Raw genomic sequence first — 23,439 nt, 5'->3', positions numbered from 1 at the left:
GCATACACAATTTTGGAGTATGGATGGAGACACACAACGCACACACACACATTTGTTACATTTCTCCTACTATAGGAGAACTTTTTAATAATTGCATTGGATTATGGAATATAAAATATTATACTTGTATCATATGATTAACTGAGGGCAATTTTGTATAGTCAAAATTCCCATTGACTTCAATGAAGCCAGGATTTCATCCATTATATGCCTGTTTTCTGTATGGCCCAGACCTTCAGTGTCAATTGCTTGCTGACCTGGACTGTAATCAACTGCCCTTTCATGGGCCAAGCATTTTGTGAGGATTGCAATTTTAAAACAATGAGAAATACAACAGCAAAAGGTTTTGCAATATATGTAATTAACATAGTTATTTCAATGATCCCTCTTCCTCCACCGGACTGGATATGACCTATTAATTATTTTAGAAGAAAGACACAATCCTTCATTATCTTGCAAATTACAAACCACAGAAATTGATCTAGTTAAGAAAACAGATGGTGAAAAAAGAGCCCCTCCCCCATTTAAAAAAAATCAAAATGAACTGAAATGACAAGGCTGATGTGAGATGAAAGAAAAGGCTCAGTGAATATTTAAAAAAAGCTCTCTGAAAACCAATGAGAAAGCAACAAAAATTAGTACAGAGAAGTAAGATGATTATTAAATCTTTTTAGAATAAGAGGGTTTGAAATGCATAATATGTACAAAGAGTTCCTGTTTCCTTAACTGACCATGCTAGTAAAATAAATTGTTTTCCTATGTCTCAATTACCACAACATCTCTGCTTCAGAGAATTCTGAAATATTACATATTCAAAGTACAACTGTTCTAAGGAGTTAATGATCCTGAACTTCATATTTACATATTTCTGCATAACAATTCCCAAGAGGATACAGTACTCATGTCTCCAGTTCTTATAACTGGTCACATTTAGTAGACTGGAAACAGAAAATACCAACTAGATGTTTTGTAGCATTCAGCAAAATTGATGTATGTCACTAAAAGCAGTACAGCCATGACGCCGCAGAATCTTTCATTTTGAATTTTGGCTCCACTGTATCACCAGGAACATCATATAAGTGCATTATTCAAAATGTTTTTTCATCTATTTTGGTTGTACATTTAGATGTCCTTTTCAAAGTCACAAAGGGGAGAAAGCACCCAACTCCTATTGACTTCTCATGCTTCCTTACTCTAGAACATTGTCAAAATCCAAAATCCCCCCTTTCAAAGAGCCAAACAGTTTTCCAGAGTTTGTCACTCTTCTCACCTCTAGTACTGCACGCCCCCTTCTCTTTGAACTGCTGGACTTTCAGTTCACTCCTTTCATCTATCCAAAATGCTTCACAAAATCCTATATCTTGCTAAACATTTGGCCTATGTCCAGTTCTTTAAATCTCCTCACTGGCGTCCTCTCAGACTTGACTTCATATAAAATATCTTCTCTTTATCCTCAGTTTCAAGGTCCTACCCAGCTTTGCTCCTGACTGTTTCTACTATTATCTCCTTTCACTCCGCATATCACCCACTTCACTCCACTCAGGTTGCTCTTTTTATATCTTTCTGAACTTAGAACTAACTGATGCTTTACCAATATTCACTATTCAATCATTTTGCTTCTTTGCTACTCCCCTTCCTCTTTTATCTCTATATTGTTTATTTAGATTGTAAGCACTTTGGGTTGGGGAATTTGTCTTCTTGCATGTCTGTAAAATACAAGCAGATTTTCATACTGGGTGCTATATAAATATTCAGTAATAATACAGCTCCTTTCATCTAAGGATCACAAAGTGCTTTATATGAAGTTTAATGTCTCGAGCCACACGATATCCCATGGGTAGGTAGGTATTATTACTCCTATTTTAAAGCTGGGTACCAAAGGTCTGCGAGGTAAAATGACTTTCATTAAATCATATGCTAATTCTGTGGCAGACCTAGGAATACTTGGTTCCCAAGATAACCACAGGCTTTGCTTTCTTTGTAGACTGTATTGTAAATATAGTGAATGCAAACAATGTTCATCCAAAATCCTTTTGATTAAAAAAAAATTAGATTCCCCAACAAAAGGCTTTAAGATTTTAGAAATACTCCAAAGGTACCTGAGCATGAGGTTTTTTATATTTTAGAATAAAAAGATGCCTCATATGTGCATATTTGCATATTAGTGTTATCAGCACCAAAGGCAAAAAAACATACAGATCAGCACTAATCCATACGAGGCCAAATACTGGCTAATGATTGTATGCAAGTAGAAGGCTTAAAAGTCCTTTAAAACTGCATTGGTAATTTCTTCATTGGTCTGACAGATCCCAAGGTAGGATTTTCTGATTTTTGTATGTTGTCATAATTCTTTGCACATTAATTATACTCCTCAAATCCTTGCTGTATTAGCCAAAGTGTGTCTGGAGTTTAAAACCTCATAGTGTTTGTTCTTAAATTGAACCAGTGTGTGATCAAATGAAGGAATGTGTACAATGTTTTAACGCCCATCACTGAATCCAGATAGTCAAGAAGGGACTCTTGGAAACTGATAAGGATGTCTGTCACTACAGAAGTGTATTATAATAAACAAGATTGGGTAATGGATAAGAGGTGTTTATAACCCAACTTCTGTTCTGTGATTGATAGGGAATAGCTGTTGTTATATATGTTTTCTTTCTGTGATTTATGAAATAATGACCCATTGAAGTATGTTTTTAACTCATTAGAAATGAGTATTGAAACAGGTGTTAAAAATCCCTTTAGCTTATCAGTCAGGTAAACTAAGATACCATAAAAGAAATTCATATGTAACTAGGTAAAATGAGGGACTAAAACCAGAACACAGTGAAATTAATTGTGGGGAAAATGTTTTTCCTCCCGACAAAGGAATTTGCTGTACAAAGAAGAGGTCTGAGGAATTATACACTGGGAGTTATACACTGCCAGCATTCCAGCAGTTCCAGAGGAAGAGAACAGGGCACAATTTCTTCATCTTTCACAAAGGGAAGTAAAGTATATTTTATTTCTGTATTCTCTGTAGTGCTCTGTTAATCTTTGACTAATAATCTGATTAAATAATTCCAGTTGAGCCAGTCATTTGACATCTCAAATCATTATTGGATTCAAACATGCAATAGAGGTTATATATGTGCACATGTATGTGAACTCCCAGTGGTGGTGGGGGGGACCCTTTGCTCTCTCTGCTTAAGTGACCGTGGGGCATGGGTTTCTTACAGGTGGGCTGGCTGGAAAACAATGCAATTTAATGACAAATCTTGAGGATTTGAATTTTTTTTCTCCCATTTGAAATGAAAATGAGACCTTTTGAAAATTTTTGTGAGAAACCACTTGAGAGAAAAAAGGATCCACACCAGAGTGTCCAATAGTCTGGTGATTAGAGCAGTTGCCTGGAATGTGGGAGACCTAAGTTCAAGCCCCTACTCTGTTTGATCTGGAGCAGGGACTTGAACCTGAGTTTCTCACATTACTGGTGAGTATGTTGGCTATTGTGGGATCTCTCTCTCACTTCTATCCCTGACCTGGGAAACCTTACTGACAAAAATTGCACTGAAACAGATACATTTCAATAAAACAGAATTTTTTTTTCTTTTCTTTTTTTTTTTTAAGCAGAAAAAAAAAGTGTAGTTGAATTTTTTTTTTTTTTGACCAGCTCTAGTTTTTTACCTCAATTGACTTGGTCTCTTCTCTGTCTGACAACTACCGACAGTCTTCTCTTTTATGGTTCCCTGTGGAAATCTAAAGAAACATGCCCACGGCTATACCCCACACCAAGTCAAGAAGTTTCTGCACAGGTGTAATACCAAATTTATAATCTCCAAAATCCTGGAACACTGAGGCACCCCTATCTCTTAGGAATTATGCAATTGCAGCTGAGTGAGAGAGGTCTGGCCCTCCGGATGCCAGCAAGCTTCTGCGGTCACTGACTCATGCAATAGATTTTCAGACTAGTTCAGTGTTAGGGACGGAGCAGGGCTAGGAGTGTACGAAGTGTGGCCTTTTAATAAATGATTAGTGGATTTTTAGCCTTCTTATGTTTTACCCTCATTTATAAATTGTTCCCCTTAGGAGACATCAGATAATCAAAAAGGCAGTTATTGGGCCAGATTCTGACCTCTGTCACATTGGTGTACATTTGGAGTAACTTCCCTGTAGTCAATGGAAACACACTGGATTTGCATCACTGTAATAGAAACCAAGGGTGGGTTTAGCAGCCTGACCAGCTGAGGGAGGGTCCCAAATGCAAGTAAATCATGGTGTGGAAAATAAACCAACCCAGAAACACTTTTTTTAGAACAAGAATTTCACCAACTTTCATAACCTATTTAAATAAAGATGATCACTGAACTGCCACTCTCTCCCATATGCAGATCTGTACCCCATCAGATCTTAAATATACAGGAATTTGCTGCTGTGGGTGAAGTAAGTAGAAGCTGTATCAGAAACCCTAATTATTCCAAGTATTGTAGCTAACTTTTACTGCATATTTATGACTCTCCAGTTTTCTGTTTTCCTAGGTGATTCACTGATTAGAGATATTCATCGGACCAACTGCCTTATCACAGAACATGTAAGTTTTACTAATTATAACGTATCTCAGACAACTGTCATCAGTTTATAACTCTGATCTGACTGCCTGGTTTTATTTCAGAGTGGTTTTGAGAGCTTTGATTTAAAGAAGTATTCATAAGCACATGCAGGAGGTAAGTGCTTCCATCATGAAGTGGAGAATCTTTGAACTATCCTCATCTAGTAACAAACTCCATTCAATTTTTATTGCAAATTCATAAAACACAAATGAAATAAAATATCACAAAGAAGCATTAGACAGTGTTTTCCTGTTGAGATGATTCCACCGAGACAAGATAGAATACTGAACCCTATTTAGTGCACTTAGCAAAACTCTCATTCAAGTCAATGGGAACTTTGCCTGAATATGAAGGAAGAAGTGCTGCATAGAGCCTGTTGTTTAGACAGCGTGGGAAAGCCAGGTTTATTGTTGTTATTCTATGGATAAGTGGAGGGCTGCCTTTTTTGAGTGCAGAATACTACATTAAAATATATATATATATTAAAAAGATGGGGACTCCAATTATAGAAAACTTCAGAGAAACCCCATTGTGATGAGAAATGTTTAAAGACCACACATCATAGGATAAAAGTTCCTGGGTTGTTTTCAAGAATACATTTAAGTTTGAAATGTGGTGCAACTGTCCACCCAACTGCATATACAAATAAATATACATCTTTTCATAAGAGTAATACATGCACCTACTGCACTCCAAGACTTTCATTGCAATCAGAGTGTTCACATTTGATGTTACTGAACAGCAAGCTGATGCAATGTAGAGTCACACCCTGCTTTGCTGCACAGTAAGTTGTCATATAGACGTGGCATGAGTGAGAGACTTCTAAAGGCACAAAAGGCAGTTAGGTGCTCAATTGCCATTTCACTTATTTTCCTATGCTGAGGGCCTATCTGAACTGGTATTGGAATGCAAAACTAACAACTGAAAATTAGGGAAAAAAGTTTGTATATGACAATTAACAATCCCTTGCTCATGCACATACAAATAATTTTCTCTTCTTATTTGCATGCTTATGTACACAATATAAATGACTTCTAGTTGGCAGGGGAACACTCTTTTTACCTATCATTCGAAGAAACCATGGCATTTGCAAGCCAAATTAAAAACCATAGAAAATGAAACAGAGGTGTTGGTGTGAAATCTAATCAATTTTCTTTTCCAAATCTCCTTTTAAGTCACAGAAATAGTTCTAGATATGGTTATACCCACATCTTTGAAAGTCAGAAAGGAAGCCTTGCCTGTATATATCACTTAGCTGAGCAAAAATGCCTTCCTCTTTCTTTCATCTTTTTTCCACACTACACAATGAAATTCAGTTATATACCCTTTTTTTATTTAGAAGAGATGGAAAATAAAGTATTAATCCTTAAATAAACTACATGAGAAATTAAATGGACATGCAAAAGATGGCCATTGTAAACAATGGAATTGCGAATGTAAACGATAATGTTGCTCCTCAGTCATATGGTTGTCCTTGCTCTTTCATTTACACATGCAACAGTTTGTTTGCTGCTAAATGCTTGGAAAATGAACATTCAAACAAAAGCAATTGCACATTCATTTAGAAGAGGACAATACAAGATTGACCCAGCTGCATCTTTGTCTAAAAGTGATCATGTGTCACAAACACTCAGTAGAGCTAAGGCCTTTATTATTAAAGATACCCACCCACCTTGCTATCAAGATTTACAATCACCTTCCTTTGCAGGAGCATAAGAAAACACATCACAACCTAAAAGGGGTTAAAATTGAAGGTATAGATGAGGAGAAGGCATGTAATGCATGTTTGCGGGGCTACACTGGCTTACACCAGCTGAGCATCTGGACCCTGGAATATAAAGAAAACATGCAAATTCATGCTGCTTTATTATTTCTAAGTGAACCATAAACAAGAAGGCTAGACTAATTCTATTCTCCCACATACACAAAAAAAACCCCTAAAAGTTTCTGATTATATCAAAAGATTGTTTCAGAGTATACCATGATGACTGTACTATACTATGTAATGATCAACAGAAATAAACAAAAGTAAGTGGGTCAACACAAGAGGGAAGAATTCCTTACTGTCAGGAGAGAGGGCACCACCCAGCTGCCAAGGGGAAGGAAAGTATGGAAACTCTCCAGAACCTTGGAAGAGTGAGGACTCAATAGTGGAAACCGTCCAGAATTTAGAGAGAATTCCCATCCCTTCAATTTATAATTTGCTCAGTAGCCAAGACTACATTGTGCACCAAGATCTAAGTTGTTGCATTGATAAATTATGGAACTTTCTGGCATTTGCAATTTACTCAGCTATTATTAAGAACAGAAGGGAAAATAAATAAGAATGAAGAAGGTGAGGATAAAAGCTAATGACAAATCATGGAGCTGTGGTGCACCGAATGCCAATTCAATACTGAATATATTCTGTGGTAAACATAATTTAAGAAGCACTAACAGAATCCATCTGATCCAGGAGAGTGATATTTCTATTAACTAGGGATGGTGGGCAGATATAATTAGTAATTTGCTGAAAGCATGAATATTTCTGCTTTTTGCCAGCTGAATATTTTTGAATAGCAATAGGAAAATATTTGGCTGCTACTTATTAGTTTTGAACATCCTCCCCCATCTGCTGCTATCATCATCATAAACATGCCTCTATGAGCAGGAGGCCTGAGCTAGGATAATCAGCTTTCACTGTTCCATTTGCAGGGCTTAGCCTGCAGCCTCAGATTCCTTTATTGGAGCAGGCACTTTTCACCTTGTTCCGACCTGGTAAACTCAGCCTGGTCTATATGTAAAACATTGGTCCATCTAGTTATGATGCTCTGTGCTATATAATGAGGTTGACCTAACCCTCCTCAGGCTCTGTGCCCGGGCCTACCGGGTTCCAGTCCAGGGAACCTATAGCTAGCAATCCAGGTTCTCAGTCCCTGTTCATGTTGTTTTCACGGCTGCTTCTTACCAAAAATCCCGACCTTCTCTTTCCTACTTCAGGGTTCACCACAGGCGCTTACTCCACTTTTCGTGGCTACTTCACCCTCCTAGCCTTGTGTCAGAGTCCTTACTCCAGAGCAGAAAGCCAGTGCCTACTCTCTCTCTGGGCTTCCTCTTTCCTCCTGACAACCTCCCTTCTTCCAGGGAGTGACTGCAGACTCCTTCCCATGCAGCCCATTTCTTTTTTCTTTTCCTTCCCTGTTGTTTTATAGCACAGCAGCCTCAGCGTGTGAGGCTATGACCGCCACCTACTGTGGTTTTTGCATAAGCAAAAACAGTGAAGTAATGTTTTTTTAATGATACTCCACTTTCCTGGTACTCTGACTAATCCTTCCAGGTTATATTCTTCTACCTTGAGGCATCTCAGTCCTTCTTAAAGAAGCTTTTTTCTGTGTAATTCTCCTTGCATTGCTACAGCAGATGCTCATCTGTTTTTTTGGACTTTCAATGTGCTACACAACCCATCTTTGTGCTTGTTTAGTAAATATAAATTACCATTCAGTTCACAGTGATCTGTTAGTACTCTAAATATAGTTACTTCACTACTTCTGCTGTAGCTATTAAGTATGCCCATTATCCTCAGATTTAGGACACATCTCCAACATTTTTCCTGTTTTCTCTTTGATCCATAGTTCTTGCTATTCTTTCTTAAATTCTATCTTAACCAAACTTTCAAAGTCCTGTGTACACAGAGGGATCTTTATATCAGCAACCTCTTTTTTAAAGGCATTTTAACTGCTTTATCTTCAGTGTATCTTGACATGTGCTGGAATCCACACTATTATTATATGTATTCCTAACTGTACTGTCTCTGTAGTTAACAGCAACATTTCATTGATTAAGTCATTCCTGCTTTCTAAAGCTGCTATTATACCTGAGTAAGAGTCAGATAGGATAACAATCAGAGCTGGAAAAAACGAGAGTCTTGTAACACTTTAAAGATTAACAAATTTAATTTCTGCAGGCATAGGCTTTCGTGGGCTGTAACCCACTTAGTCAGATGTAAGGAATAGAAATCAGATAGGAGGTATATATATACATCCAAGGGTGAGGAACAACAATAGGGAAGGTAGGTATAAGCAAAGTCAATTCAGCTAGAGTAGTTGAGGCCTATTCACAACCATTGATTAGGAGGTGAGAATGTGTGAACAGTGACAATTACTTCTTGTAATGAGATAAACTGGTTCTGAAGAGAGACTAGGAATGGTTGATTGTGTCAAGTTTGCATGAGAGTTCCAGCTCTGCAGTTTCTCTTTGAAGTCTGTTTTTGAAGTTTTTTTTGTAGAAGTATGGCAACTTTCAAGTCAGCTACAGGGAGTGTCCTGGGAGATTGAAGTGCTCTCCGACTGGTTTAGGGATGTTACCGTTTTTTATGTCTGATTTGTGTCCATTTATTTTTTTGCATAGTGACAGTCTGGTTTGGCCAATGTACATGGCAGAGGGGCATTGCTACTGTCACTACGCAAAAGAATAAATGGACACGAATCAGACATAAAAAATGACTACCACAGGGCTACCCACTCAAAGAACCTCAGTTACTGCACAGGATGAGTAACCCTCTCCTTCTTCGAGTGGTGTCCCTGTGGCTTCTTCGAGTGGTGTCCCTGGGGCTGCTCCTCTTCAGTGACTCTAGAACAGTGACTTCAGAGTTACTTGGGTGAATATATATGACAGTACTGTTAGGCCTGTCAATGCATCCAATCTGGAAGCCTGATCAACAGCATAATGTTTTGTGAAAGCATGTACCGAGGCCCAAGTAACCACTCTTCATATGTCTATGATTAGCATGTTATTGAGGAATGCTATAGACATAGACAGTGCTCAGGTGGGAGGCTTGCACACTCTTTTGTTGGGAGCATAAATGAATGTACCCTGAAATCCATTTTGATAATCTCTGTGGAAATGGCTGTGCCTTTGGATCGTTCCGTAATGGATACAGCATTTAGAGGATTTTCTGAATGGTTTTGTTCTCTCTAGATAGAAAGCTAGTCCACATTCAACATCTAAGGTATGTAATAATGTATCTTGTGTGCTATTCTGTGATTTTGGAAAGAAGGTAGGTAAGTGGATTGGCTGATTTATGTGGAAAGCTGAAGTGATTTTTGGTATAAGTTTTGGATGAGGTCTCGGAGTGACTTGGTCCTTGGGAAAAAACAGTGTAATGTGCGTACACCATGAGTGCCCCGATTTCTCCCACACGACAGGACGATGTAATGGCCACTATAAATACCACCTTCAGGGACATGTGTATAAGTGAGCACGATGCTAAGGATTCAAATGGAGACTTAGTAATACCTCACAGGGCTAGGTTCCCATCCCATCGTATTGTGGATGCACATATGTCAGGGTAAACATTCTGAATATCCATGATAAAGCATTTAACTTTCGGGTGTGCAAACAGTGTGGTATCATCGATTTTATGGTGGAAGGCAGTGATAGTCACCAAGTGAACTTTGATCAAGCCCATTGAAAGGCCTGATTTCTTTAGTTCTAGGATGTATTCAGGTATAACTGGGATCGATGCAGAGGGAGCAGTAACGCGTTTGTCTTGACACCATATGTTGAATTTATGCCATGTTTTAAAGTAAGTCTTTCACATTGTAGGTTTTCTGTTATTTAGTAATATGTGCTTAACTTATTCTGAACAGTTTAGTTCTTTGGGACAGAACCATGTAGAGAGCCAGGCTTTCAGGTGAAGCTTCTCTATACTTGAATGGAGAATCTGACTGTTGTCTTAGGTCATTGCACAGTGGAAGAGTGATTGGTGTGCATACCAACATCTGGAATAGGTAAGAATACCAGGTTTGTCTGGGCCATGTGGGCACTATCAGTATTACCCTTGCCCTTTCTATGTGTATTTTGTGGATGTCTCTGGATATTATTGGAATGGGTGGGAATGCATAAAGGAGGTCTACATTCCAATTTAGGAGAAATGCATCCCCCATCAATCCGTTTCCCAGACCTCTTCTCGAGCAGAAGTGGGGACATTTGTGATTCTGGGGTGTTGCAAAGAGGTAGATAGTTGGATGATCCTATTGTTGAAAAATATGTTGCAGGATTGTGTTATTTAGTTCCCATTCATGATTTTGACCAAACTGTCTGCTGAGGGTAGCTGCTGTTGTGTTCTGGCATCATGGTAAGTATGTGGCCGATATATTGATGTTGTGTTGGATGCACTAATTCCCTAGTTTCATTGCCTTGGTGCAGAGAGAGTGGTATTGTGCTCTTCCCTGTCGATTTATATAAAACATGCAAGCAATGGGGTCTGTCATTACTCTTATCATCCTGTTTTTTATGAGTGGGAGGAAATAAGTGCATGCATTGCGTACAGTGCGGAGTTCTTATAAGTTTATGTGGAAGCATGTTTCAGTTTGCAACCATCAGCTCAGGATTGTATGATTATATAGCTGCGCATCCCATCCTATTAAGGAGGCATCAATGGTAATCATAATCAAGGGTGGTTCCTGTGAGAACGGGATCCCTGCCCATATGTTGGTGGGTTATGTCCACCCTTGTAGAGAGTCTGACTCTGTTTGGCATTGAGTTTTTTGTTGCTTGTAGATGGTTGCAAGCTACCCCTGTAGGCAGCCCCTGTGGAGGAGACATGTGCGTGCAGTTATATTTGGGCTGTTCTTTTTAGGGGGCATTTAACAGCTTTCACCAGCAATCGGGCAGAAAGCATAACAAAATGGTAAACAGATTTGACCCATGGCATGACCTTTTGGGGTTGTCTGAAAAATATAGTAAAACTGCCTGAAGAACCTTAACCACAAGATGTTCCAGATACCTGAATATGATAGGTGCCATGGTAACAAGTTGTGGGTGATTTTTAAGAACAGTTAAATGTCGAGGCAGCAAGTGCATGGGATGTGGTCAGGGTGTGTTGTCTCCTTCCATCCCCCCATCTTTTTCCAATGACCTGCTTGCAATAAGGAAATTTGCTGCTACTGCAAGTGTTAGTGATAAGATAGTATATAAATATGATCCACTCTGGTTGTGGAGGGAGGAGGGGGAAAAAAAAAAGTCTTCTGAAGTCCGAAGACTGACCTCATCCTGTACTAAAGGAAGGTACAGAGCTGAAGACCCCCTCTGGAATGGAACCTTGACTGGACAGCAAGATTCACCTGGGGATTGTAACACTAGTTGGTGAGCTATAGCTATACTGCTGCATTCATTTATCATTCATCTCTCAGGGATTGTACAACAACAATAGGTTAATAAATTATAGTCTCTAAATAGGACGGATGTGCTGTGCTGTTATGAAACCCATTAACTCCTTTCTGAACCTTTTAAACCTAAGTCAGTGAGCTCTCAGGGGAGAGGACGTGATAGTTGTCCACCGGGAGCCCTCCGGATTGGGAAACTGAGGAAGGTTTTCCCTCCGTGAGCCTCCAGGGTTGGGGAAACTGGGGAAAACCACCAGAGCCTTTATTCAGTGAGCCCCAGGAGAGGGAATCCAATGGGTCTAAATCAAGGAGCTTCCGGGGGTAGGGAGATTTGAATTGCAGGGGGTGAGCTCTCAGGGGAGGGAATCCAACCTGCTGACCCAAAGGCCAGAGTAATATCTTCACCAATGATATTAAATTGATTATGGTAAGAAACCTGTTCTCCCATAGCAACACCCTGGCAGTTTGTGAGTCCAGGTGTGCTCCTAGGAATATGAGTTGTTGTACTGGATTCAAAGTGGACTTCTGTTTGTTTTTAGTCCTAAGTCTTGAAAGAGCGATATTGTTTGTTGAGCAACTTGAATAGCTTATGCTTTATTGTGTGCTTTTATCAGGCAGTCATCTAGATATAGGAATATTATTACCCCTCTCCTGCGCAGATGTGCTGCCACTACAGCGAACAAAACCCTGATGCTGTGGAAAAAAAACCCTGATGCTGTGGAAAGGCCATAGAGTAGTACCTTATATTGATAATGGTTTTCCTCTAGCATGAATTGGAGGAATCTTCTAGGTGCTGGATGGATTGTTACATGGAAATAGGCATCTTGTAGGTCGAGGGCTGAAAACCAATCCCCTTGTTCCACTGCTGGGATTATAGTAGACAGGGTGACTATTCTGAATCATTGTACTTTTATGAACTTGTTGAACCTTCTGAGATCCAAAATGGGTCTCCCACTACATTTTGACCCAAAAGAAAAATGGAGGATGGAGTAAAAATTTTTCCCTCTGTGTTTTGGGTGGTACATGTTCTAGGGCACCTAGAAGTAGAAGATTGTTCCCCATCCCTTATCAGGGCCTCATCTCAGGAGCACCTATTACAACAAGAAGTGAACAGAGTTGGGTAGGGGGATAGAGGTAAATGGGATGGACTGGAATATCCTGAGTGTATGATCTCTAATGCCCATTAGTCCAATGTAACAGATGCCCACATGTGAAAGGGTGTAGTTGATGTCCCAATTGGATTGCTGGTGTCATTAGCACTGGATAGGGATGTTGTTCAAACCCTCAACCAAGATTTCAAAAAATTGTTATTTTGTGGACGATGGTTGTGATGTTGAGGTTTGTTGATGGGTCTGCCATCATCGTTGTGGTCTTAGTTTGTTACACTGTAGTTCATAATGTCTTTGTTGGTGGGTGTACTGTTGGTACCTCTGTGGATATGGTTGATACCTGTATTGTTTTCTCCTTTTTGCAGGTGTGTAAACCAAGTGTACATAGTGTGACTCGTGAGTCCTGATATGGAGGAACTTGTCTGCTTTTGCAGCAAAAAGTTTCACCTTATTGAAGGGAAGGTCTTCTATTGTGGACTGTAGATCTTTTGGCAAGTCTGCAGATTGGAACTACGATGCGCTGTGTGTGACCACCACCATAGCTGTTGTTCTTGTGGCTGTGTCAGCCACATTGAGGGAATCCTGTAAGGCTGTTCTAGACATGAGATGACCTTTGTTTATGAGCGATCTGAATTACTCTCTGCTGGAATAATTCGAAAGCAATGTGGTGTAATTAGCTACAAGTAGTTGTGATGTAGCAGATGAGTATGTTTTGCGCCCAAATAGGTCTAGCCTTTTCCAGTCCTTATCCTGTGGTGTAGACTTATATTGGGGTTGTTTGTCCATTGATTTGCCACCATTATAACGAGGGAGTTAGGAGAGGGTGGGCAAAAAGAAATTGCATACCCATAGAGTGGGCATAATATATTTTATCTGCCCTCTTGCAAGTTGGTGGAATGGTTGCTAGTGTTTGCCAGATGTTGTTGGCTGGCTCCAATAGCGCTTTGTCAATCAATAAGGTAATTTTTGATGAGGAAACAAATTCTTCACACTGCATCAGCTTGTAGTAAGTTTTAGTGACTTCCTCGCGTGGAACTTCCAGATTTTCTACCACTCTTTCAAAAAGTTCCAGAAACTGCCTGAATCATCTGAAGTCATAGATGGAAAAAGGTATTATTGCCTCAACAAGTGATGTTTCCTGCTCAATACTTTCCTCCCTTTCTTTAGTAATCTGCAATGGTTGGGACAGCTTGTGGTGGAGATATGATTCTCTCCCTAAAGGGGATAGCAGGTCTGCTGTAACCCCTTGTATAGGTGGACCGTGTATCCTAGTTGGGTCATTGCATTAGGAAAGTATAGGTGGCCTGAACCATGGTGGTCCGTACCATGGTTGTCTATGATGTCTGGTACTTGACCTATATTTTGGGGATTCGGGAGTTGGTTTGGCAGGTCAGGAATGTTGTGAGAAGACTTCTTCCTCTCCCTCATCTCTGCTGAAAAATGATATGGGAGATAGAGCCTCATCAGGTGCAATATGTACTGGGTAGGTATCTGTGCCGGACAGTGGCGACTGAGGTGTGGATGTTACATATATGTCTGTCTGATGGCAGTAAAGTTGTTTTGAAGTGTGTTTTTTCCCGGTGCTTATGTCAGTACTATGATTTTCGTTGGTGCCATCGTTAAGGTTGGTGCTGAGGTCCAGGTTGGCTGTGTCACCAGTGTCGGTGCTGCAGTTGGCATCAGTGCTGTAGTCAGTGCCAAGGTTGATGGTGGTTTGACCTGTGAAAAACTGGTCTCTGTGCTGCATGTTTCGTTATTGCCGTAGTGGAGGAGGTTGATTTATTTTTGACTTTCGACTCTGTACTGGAACTTTGAGAGTTCTTCACTGCTGCTGAATGGGTGGTTCCTGAGGAACCTGGTGCCTCCTATACATTTAATTTTGGCACCATTGGTACTGCCAAGAGAGATTTTGCCAGTAAGTTCTTCTTTTTTGCCGGTTCTCTTTGAGGCAGAGTTGAGGCTCTTTTCCATGAAGATTTTTCTGCAATTTTAGCTTTTTGGGCTCTGATGAGGTTTCCTGGCCAGGGTCAGAAGCGGGTCTCAACAACTTTTCCATTAAAATGAGTTTGAGTTGGAGACCCCTGTCCCTTCTGGCTCTGAACATTTGGTTCTTACAATGGGTATACTTTTGGGGTATGTGTCCTTCACCCAGACATCGGACACATTGAGTGTGTCCAGCTGGTGCTGGCATCACATCCATACAGGACATGCATCTTTTAAATCCTGATGAACCAGGCATAATAGCAGTTTCCCTGAGTGAAAAATCTATTCTATGCAGTCAGGGGAAAAAATTTCAACTGCATAAATGAGGAAAGGTAAGTAACTAACAATTAAACTAAAACTATCTAAAGACTATCTAATTGTTAGGACCTTCTGAGGGCTGTGTCTTGGACTGCAGACAGTTGAGAAGAAATTGAAGGGGTCTGGCCACATATGCACCAAGTGAGGAACCAATGGTAATGATGGGGATGATGCATGCATGACCCAGACAAACACTGCTGACAGAAATCTTTGATTGAGGATGCGAGGACGCACCAACACCTGAAGCGGAGCACCCACATGGACACCATTCAAAAAAGGAGGAGTGTAATCCTAAATTATATGAAACATATAAACATTTCTGGACTGGGGTTAGGCACTGCCTCTTATTATTGAAGTATTTCTAGTAAACTCAGTGGTTGTTATGGAAAACATTTCCTGTTGGAATATGGTCCTGATCATGGAGATGAATGCAAAGGGTAGAGAGGTAAAAAAGATTTGTTATGTAGTTGTATGAAAATGTGGTTCCTTTGAAGACTTCAGATAGTCACTTGTTTGCACCATAATCAGAAAAGTGTCAGTAAGCCATGTTTATGATATTTACAAGGAACAAAACATAGTATTAGGTCTGACAAAAACATAGCTACCAACCAATAATTTAGAAATGGAGCTACTATCATTCTGGTCAGTTTAAAAACTTTTACTGAATTCTCGATTTCTACAGGGGCTGATTTTACAAAGTGTAGGAAAAAAATATGCTATCTTGATGGAAACAAGGAACACATGCACACTCACTTGAGTGAGTATCTGCCCGTGGGATTTATTTTTTAATGCCATTGCTGGAAATTAAAAAATATTTTTTTTACATGAATATGTAAAACGATTTCATACACCTAATTTATCCATCTCCTCCTTCCCAACATGTATCTACACTGCACAGTATACAAATATAAATTACTTATTGTTTGAGGCTGAAAAAGCTTTGCTTCGATCATATAAAAAGTAAAGTTAGCCAGGCTATACAAATGTATTATCTTATTGATTTTTGGCAATTAAAGGCTTTGTGGAATAATCTATCCAAATTTCAGCATTTTCTCTCTCAGGTTCTAGTCATTCCTGACAAAAAATTTGATATGCTAGGACTAAGAAAAATTTTATCAGTCATTTTTGAATTTCACTTTTGCTGGGAGAATGGATGAAAATGTATCATGCCTCCTCATTTCTTAAACTACCACCTTTTTGTGATAGCGTTTCTGCTTACCAGCATTATAAACTCTGGATTTTGTGAAATGCTAAATCTCGATCATTTTTCTCCCTCACCCTCTTCCTTGGTACCAGCTTTATTAACTAATACCTTGTGATTTTTATAGTTGGTATAGTTATTCTGAGCAGTCATCTATAATGAAGCCATGTAAATTATGATAAATTAGTCTGTTTTAGGAAGTGGTGCTCTATCTATCTTGACTCTCTTGACTAAATCCTGCTAGAAATAAGGTGTTATTGTGAAAGTGGAGCTCACATTTAAAAAAAAAAAAAAAAAAAAGTCATTACAAGGTTAATTTTAACTAAAATAATCTATATGAAAATTTCTTTAAAGGTGTACCTTCTCTGTACCTAATTTTATGCATTGAAAAGTAAACAGTGACACAGAAGTACTGATTATGTTAGTATTGTGTCCGTAATATAGTCATTCATCTCAGGTTGCTCTAGTTATGCATTGGAAAGTATTTAATGGTAGCTTTATAAACATGTAAGCATTCAATTATCTATAAATGAAACAGAACTATATAAAACAAGAAATTAGGGAAGAGACAGATGAATAATTGTTACGCTAACCATGACCAAAAGTGCCAAACGCATGATGCTTAAGTGATTTTTAAAATTCATAAGCCACAATTTTCAAACTTGAATATCTAAAAATAATACAGATTTAGGAGTCTAAGACATGTACCACGAAAATCAAGGTGATTTTCCATTGCATTTTCGTGTATGACAGTATGTATGTTCATGTGTGAATAGAGGTACACTGGATTGATCATTGGTTATGAATTATTGAATTATGGGGAGGGGCAGGGAAATCAAGCATATACGCAGAGTAATTAGTAGAGCAGCAGTATGAGGCCAGAAACTTATTTGGAATTAATTTCAGTTTTTTCTGAACTGATATTTGAAAGCAGTATTAGGATTTATTATTTAATCTGCACAAACTGTGGGTGTGGTACCAAACTGTGCTTGCACCGTAGCATTAACCCCTTCCCCTGAATCTTGCAGAGAGCTCTCCACAATTCTGGGATCCATGTGCAGGGATGAGGGCAAGCTATAGGTGGTAGGAACAGACCAGACATGCAGGCACACAACAGAGATAAGCAAGGATAATTAGTGTAGCTAAATGGTGCATGAGATTTCTAGCTCAGCCCCTTATATGCTTGGGACCCTGGGATTTAAGTGGGCTCCTGGGGAACGCCCTGCCAGCATACCTCCAATAGAACTGATCTGTCAGGAAGCAGTGACAGTACTGTACAAGGGTCAGAGTTTCCACAGAGATAAAGAGCTTATGCATGTGGAAGATGGTCCCGTAATGATCTCAAGAGATCCACAGTGTTGGAGGGACAGATGTTTGCTTTCTTCAACATGGCAGGAAGAATTCTACCCCCAAACTGGAGGAGGCAGAGGAAATTCCATAAGGGAAGCTTTGTATTGTTCTTTGTTCCCAAACACCTCAGCACAATTATATTGGTCAGGAGTGTGATGGGGTGTGATTTGTGACCAACACAGCCATGCCAGCAAAAAAATTGTAGTGTAAATGCAGTTATACAAGCAAAACATTTTGAGGTGGTCGGAATTCAAATAAACTATGCTGTTAAAGGCGCTGTTTTACCAGTATAAGCTGCATCCACACTAGGAGTGCTTTACAGGTATGATATATTGGTATCCCTATACTAGGGAAGCATTCTTAGGGCAGACATAGCTTAAGGGATGGCACAACACCCTGGATAATTGGAATCCATTGCTCTCTGGCCAACTCCCAAAATGCACTGATTTACCCTCTATGTTAGGACTTGCAGGAGGAGGTGCATGAGATAGGTATGCTGGCTGTGTCAGACTTCCCCCACCCTAACGAAATTCTCAGCTGGCCAAATCCAGCTGCTTTCCACCTAGTACAAAGACCACCAGGGGGGCTCCAAAGGGCCAGAACACAACGGACAACCAGGACTGGTATTTATCTACATTTTTACTACTATAAGATCTGAGATACCTGTATTTTACTGTGTATGTCTTTAGATACAGTGGCAAGACCTTCCTCATTTGATTTTGTCTTAAACGGTTTGATGTTTGAAATTCAACAGAGCTTATGTGTCTGTGTTACTTACTGTGTCTTTTTTCTTATGCAAAAATACATATCACCCTTTTGTTATTTCACCATGTTTTATGGAAAAAAAACTGATGACATTGACAAGAAAAGACTATTATAGGAGCCCTATACTCAATAACTATTCCTATTATAATTTTGCTTCCCAAATAACCTAAGCCTTTCCCTCTCTAGAAAAGCTTTAAAAAAAAAAAAAAAAAAAAAAGAGAAACCAAAAAAGCCCCCCACATTTACCCAACTAAGTACAATGGTCACCTTAGAAGTCATCATGGTGGGTAAATGCTATCTCCAGCACTGCAGCATTTCCCAATGCTTGAATAAGGATTAATTCTTCTATATCATCAAATGGGGTCTGTTCTCCAAGTCCTCTCCCTCCAAAGTGCTCTGTTCAGTGCCATATCCCCTATCACACCACATGCTAACACATCTTTCTTTATGACATGCCACCACATCTTGGGTCAGCCTCTGTCTTTTTCTTTCATTCTTGATCTCATGTACTCTCTTATTCACATAGTTATCAGGACTGCACTTTACATGGCCAAGCCATCTGAGCTTGCGCTCCCTCATTTTTTTCATTTATGATAATTATTGTATACATTGTCTCCAACATACACATTCCTCACCTGGTCTTTCTTGCTTACACTACTCATCCATCTCCACGTTCACATCTCTGTGGAACAGATCATTTGCCAATGTTGCTTCTTTGTTGTCCAACACTCAGTGCCATACATTAAAACTAGACTAGCCAGTGTTTTCTAGATTTTCCTTTTTAATCTTATGGATTTCTTCCTCTCACATACTACACCATCTCTCTCTCCCCATTTGAGCCAAGCGTTTATTATACTAGCTCCAATTTCATCTTCTATTTCCCCATTTTCCCGGATTCTGGAACCCAGATACCCGAAACTTTGCCTCTTTCATATTGCCTGCTCATCTATTTTCAAGGATAATTCTTCAATGATCACATTACAGAAATTACATATCATATACTCGGTTTTTCCCCTCCTTTTTTTGAGCCTGTTTCTCGCCAAGACATCTCTCCATTTATCAAGAATAGAATAATCATGGTATCTCAAATACCACTGTGCACTAGCTGTAGGCAATTGTTGACTTTTTAAAGGTCACCGCTACATTAGATCACAATGCCAGCCTCTACTTACCATGCTTTGTTTCAATACGCTTCATGCTTTTTTCGCCCGCAATGAGAAAATTGATGTAAAACAAGATTTAGGACCCATTCTTGTCTCCATAGAAATAAGTGGCAAAATTCCCATTGACGTCAGTGGGACCAATTTTAGGCCTTTGATGAAATGTTTCCTTTTTCTTGCAGCTTAGTACGAGTGTTTTAATTATAGAAACATAGGACCAGGTTCTCCACTGGTTTTAACTGCAATGACTTCAATGAAATTGCATTGATTTATGCAAACATCGGATTTGATCCATGTGATCCTCTGTGTGAATCTTTGATTAGATATTCATAAAGTCCACTTGCAGAACGCAGAAATCTTAATAAATGTTGAAAAGTTGCCAGTGAATAATTGAAAAAAATTTAATCCAGCAACATAACCTGCAAAAATTAACAATATTGAAATGCAAAATCAAGATGGAAAGAATTCTGTTAAGTGAGGTGTTTTTATTTTTAGCTGGATTGTTCTTGCTAAACTACCTAATTACAGTCTCAATTTATGCACAATTGTGTGTATGGCAGCTCCCTAAGAAGAATAATTTGACCTACTCTAATTACAATAAATGAGTAATGACCATTTCAATATAATTGCATTTTATATGATGTTTATCTACTAACACAGCTTGGTTTTTTATTGCTGTTCCTAATAAAAATAACTCCAGACACCTGGAGGACGCGTGGGCCACTGTGCTGGAAGACGGGGCAGGAAGTAGCCCTGGGGCACTAGACATTGATCTAGTTGTATAGTCAGGAACTGGGTTAGCATGTTTTGGATGGATCCCTGTGATGAATATGTTTGCTGCTGACAGGGCCCTGGGCTGGGACCTGGTGGAATATGCAGGGCCCAGGTCCACCTACCTCGGCTGCCATCCACTTTTGGGTGATGGCTCATTCCCCTCTGGCCACTAGGCTACACAACCATGCGAAGGAGGGCAGCAATATTGACTCTGGCCCTTAAGCCACACTGGTCATCACTATGCAACCATAGAAGGGAGGACACCCGGACTGACTCTGACCGCTTAGATCATAAACCCTTGCTGTCATTTGAGACCGGGCACACCATGACAGGGAATATCTACCCTATGACAGCTACAGACTAGAAGTTACTCAACTAACTCCACCAACACACCCCTGATGGTTAAAATGCAGCCTACTGATACTGTAAACATTTTTGACAAATACAGCCAATTCAAGCTGATTAAATTTTTTTCAACAGAGTGGAGTCAGTAAATACACTCACCTGGGATGTGGGAGACCCAGGTTCTAGTTCGTGCTCCAAATCAGGCAGAGCAGGGACTTGAACCTAGCTCTCCCAAATTCCACTGTGTATGCGCCTTTGTTACCCAGGGTTCCTCAACCCAATAATATTTAGTCTTTGTGAGTTGGAAATAAACCAAAGGAAATGCAGAACCTCTGCCTGCTACTTGGTTGGCACAGACAAGTCAAAACCAAGTGTCTTAACTTAAAGTTTTTCCCATTGGAATGTCTTTACCAGAAGTCTCCACTTATTAGTCTTAAGCACATAGAACTACAATAGGTTATCAGAGTACCCAACACTCATAGTTACCCCACATGTCTGAGGCAGTCTTCGGGTGATTCAGTCACAGATTTCTTTCCGTCTGTGCCTGGAGAGCTTTCAATGTATCCACAAAGTGATCTGCCTAACCCAGACCCACAATTCTCCTTTTATACCCCAAAAGTTACAGAAACATGTTGATCAAAAGTATTACATAGCTGATCAAATGGAAACAATTGTCAAGCAAAGGCAAAGGTTACAAGGAACGTCAAAACAGCATGGGGTTATATGGTTCTGAATTGTTAGTCTGGCAGGTCTGAACATAAAGACTGCCTGCTTTTCACCCTACACATCAAGAAAAGGGCACAGAGTCAGGTTCGCCCCTCTGTCTCCCTTCCGGCTTTGCCTTTGCTGAACTAGGTCACAAAAGAAAATCTACTAAATATCTATTCCTAGAAACAAGCAAATAAGCAATAAACAAAATAATTGATAGTTCATCTCAATAACTGTCGGTAGCTTAGGCACCAGGTGATTGTTAAAATGCCCCCCTTCACCTTAACCATTGAGCTACTGACTATTCTGGGGTAGGGTCACTCTAGGCTTTTGGGAGGGAGGTAGGTTGGAGGAGAGGTTTGCAAAAAAAAAAACAATAGGTTTCACTTTCATTTAATGGCAGAACTAAAGCAAATCTTGACATCTTGAAATTTTTGGTAAAATAGAATTTTTGTTTTCCACCCAGCCCCAGCACCAATCCTTCATCTCCTCTTCCCTTTTTATCTCTATTTTATAGAGTATAGGCCTCTGGAGTGATCATCCTCCAAAATTTCAGTTATGCCCCTCTTTTTACCAATACTCCAAGTTCCCATACAGAGATATTATAGATGTTAAATGCTTCTCTTATCCACCTTTTGTTCAAAACCAGTGGCATCTATGTTGCTACAAATTCTAGAAGAATATATATTACCGAAGGTAAACAATAGCTGACTTTTACATAATCTCCTTACTTGCAGCTCAGAAAGCTTGATAAATTTATGGAGGGGATGGTACAATGAGACAGCCTAGTTTGGCAATTGACTGATCTTTGACTACTGGTGGTAGATATGGGACATTTGATGGGGTGGGTTCTGAGTTATTACAGAGAATGCTTTCTTGGGGGTCTTGCTTGTGAGTCTGGCTCACATGCTCAGGGTTTAACTGAGCACCATATTATGGATCAGGAAGGAATTTCCCCACAGGGCAGATTGGCAAAGGCTCTGGTAGTTTTTTGCCTTCCTCTGTAGCATGGGGCACGGCTCATTTGCTGGTGGATTCTCTGTATCTTGAAATCTTTAAACCATGATTTGAGGACTTTAATAACTCAGTCATAGGTTAGAGGTTTATTACAAGAGGGGGTGGGTGAGATTCTGTGGCCTGCATTGTACATGAGATCAGACTAGATAATCATATTGGTCCCTTCTGGCTTTAGAGTCTATAAAGTCTGAGGACTCAATTGTGTTATTGGAGTACAATCCTTGTTGGGCTGTTGTGAAGCCTGAAATTCCACTCATTAGTGGCACCAAAATGAGCCATTGTTAAGATGTGTGATCCTCCTCCTTTCCTACATGAGGGATGGTATAGTTAATGTTTACATTTAAATTATCTGATTTAACACCTTAGTAGGCTGAATAGGGCAGTTCACAAATGTTGAAGCTATTATTCCAGACCAGGGCTGGTCTAGACCTAACTATATCACACAGGGCATGAAATTTTCATAGTCCTGGCTACACTGCATAAAATCAATCATCAATATGCCCTTCATCATGTGACAATACTGATGCAGTAATATCATCCTAGCCACAGGAATGGTTCCCTTACTGGTAATTAACAACCTGAGGCAAAGTCAAACATTATTAGTACATATTTTCTTTTTCCATTATAAAAGTCAACTCTCCCACAATGTGTTTTGTTGAGTCATACTCAAAACCAGATTCTGACAAGAAAATGTAGTTACAGAAGTTGTAAGTGCGTTTTTAGATATTTAGATATGTAGTACTCTTTTTTGGGCTGATGAACCACAATCTTGCATCTGACAACATCTGTGACTCACTTATGCTAATTCTTCCATCACCCTTATCCACACATGTATGTGAAAAAAGTTTCTGCTGACAAGAGAAAGCTTTTAAAAACTTTTCCCTCCACTCATATGATTTTATATCAGTTGATAGAGGGTGGACTCTCAAAAAGAACATATACTTTGAAACAATTGCCTAAAATGAATGAATTCTT

At 39.5% G+C, this 23,439-nt stretch overlaps 1 long non-coding RNA gene across 1 annotated transcript in view; it reads right to left on the bottom strand.

Moving 5' to 3' along the window:
- Positions 1–12,924: 12,924 nt before the first annotated feature.
- LOC137156045 (uncharacterized) overlaps positions 12,925–23,439 on the bottom strand; it is a 14,990-nt gene continuing 4,475 nt past the window's right edge. Inside the window, exons 2-3 of the long non-coding RNA XR_010920656.1 lie at positions 19,633–20,039; positions 12,925–13,931 (exon numbers count right to left, since the gene is read on the bottom strand). This is a non-coding gene — a long non-coding RNA (uncharacterized lncRNA). The remainder of the gene's footprint in view (positions 13,932–19,632; positions 20,040–23,439) is intronic.

The sequence above is a fragment of the Emydura macquarii genome, unplaced genomic scaffold, assembly GCF_026122565.2.
Source record: "Emydura macquarii macquarii isolate MOO-44397 ecotype Brisbane River unplaced genomic scaffold, CSIRO-AGI_Emac_v2 contig_1390, whole genome shotgun sequence".
Taxonomy (NCBI): Eukaryota; Metazoa; Chordata; order Testudines; family Chelidae; genus Emydura; species Emydura macquarii.
This window is presented reverse-complemented; position numbering and strand designations above follow the sequence as displayed.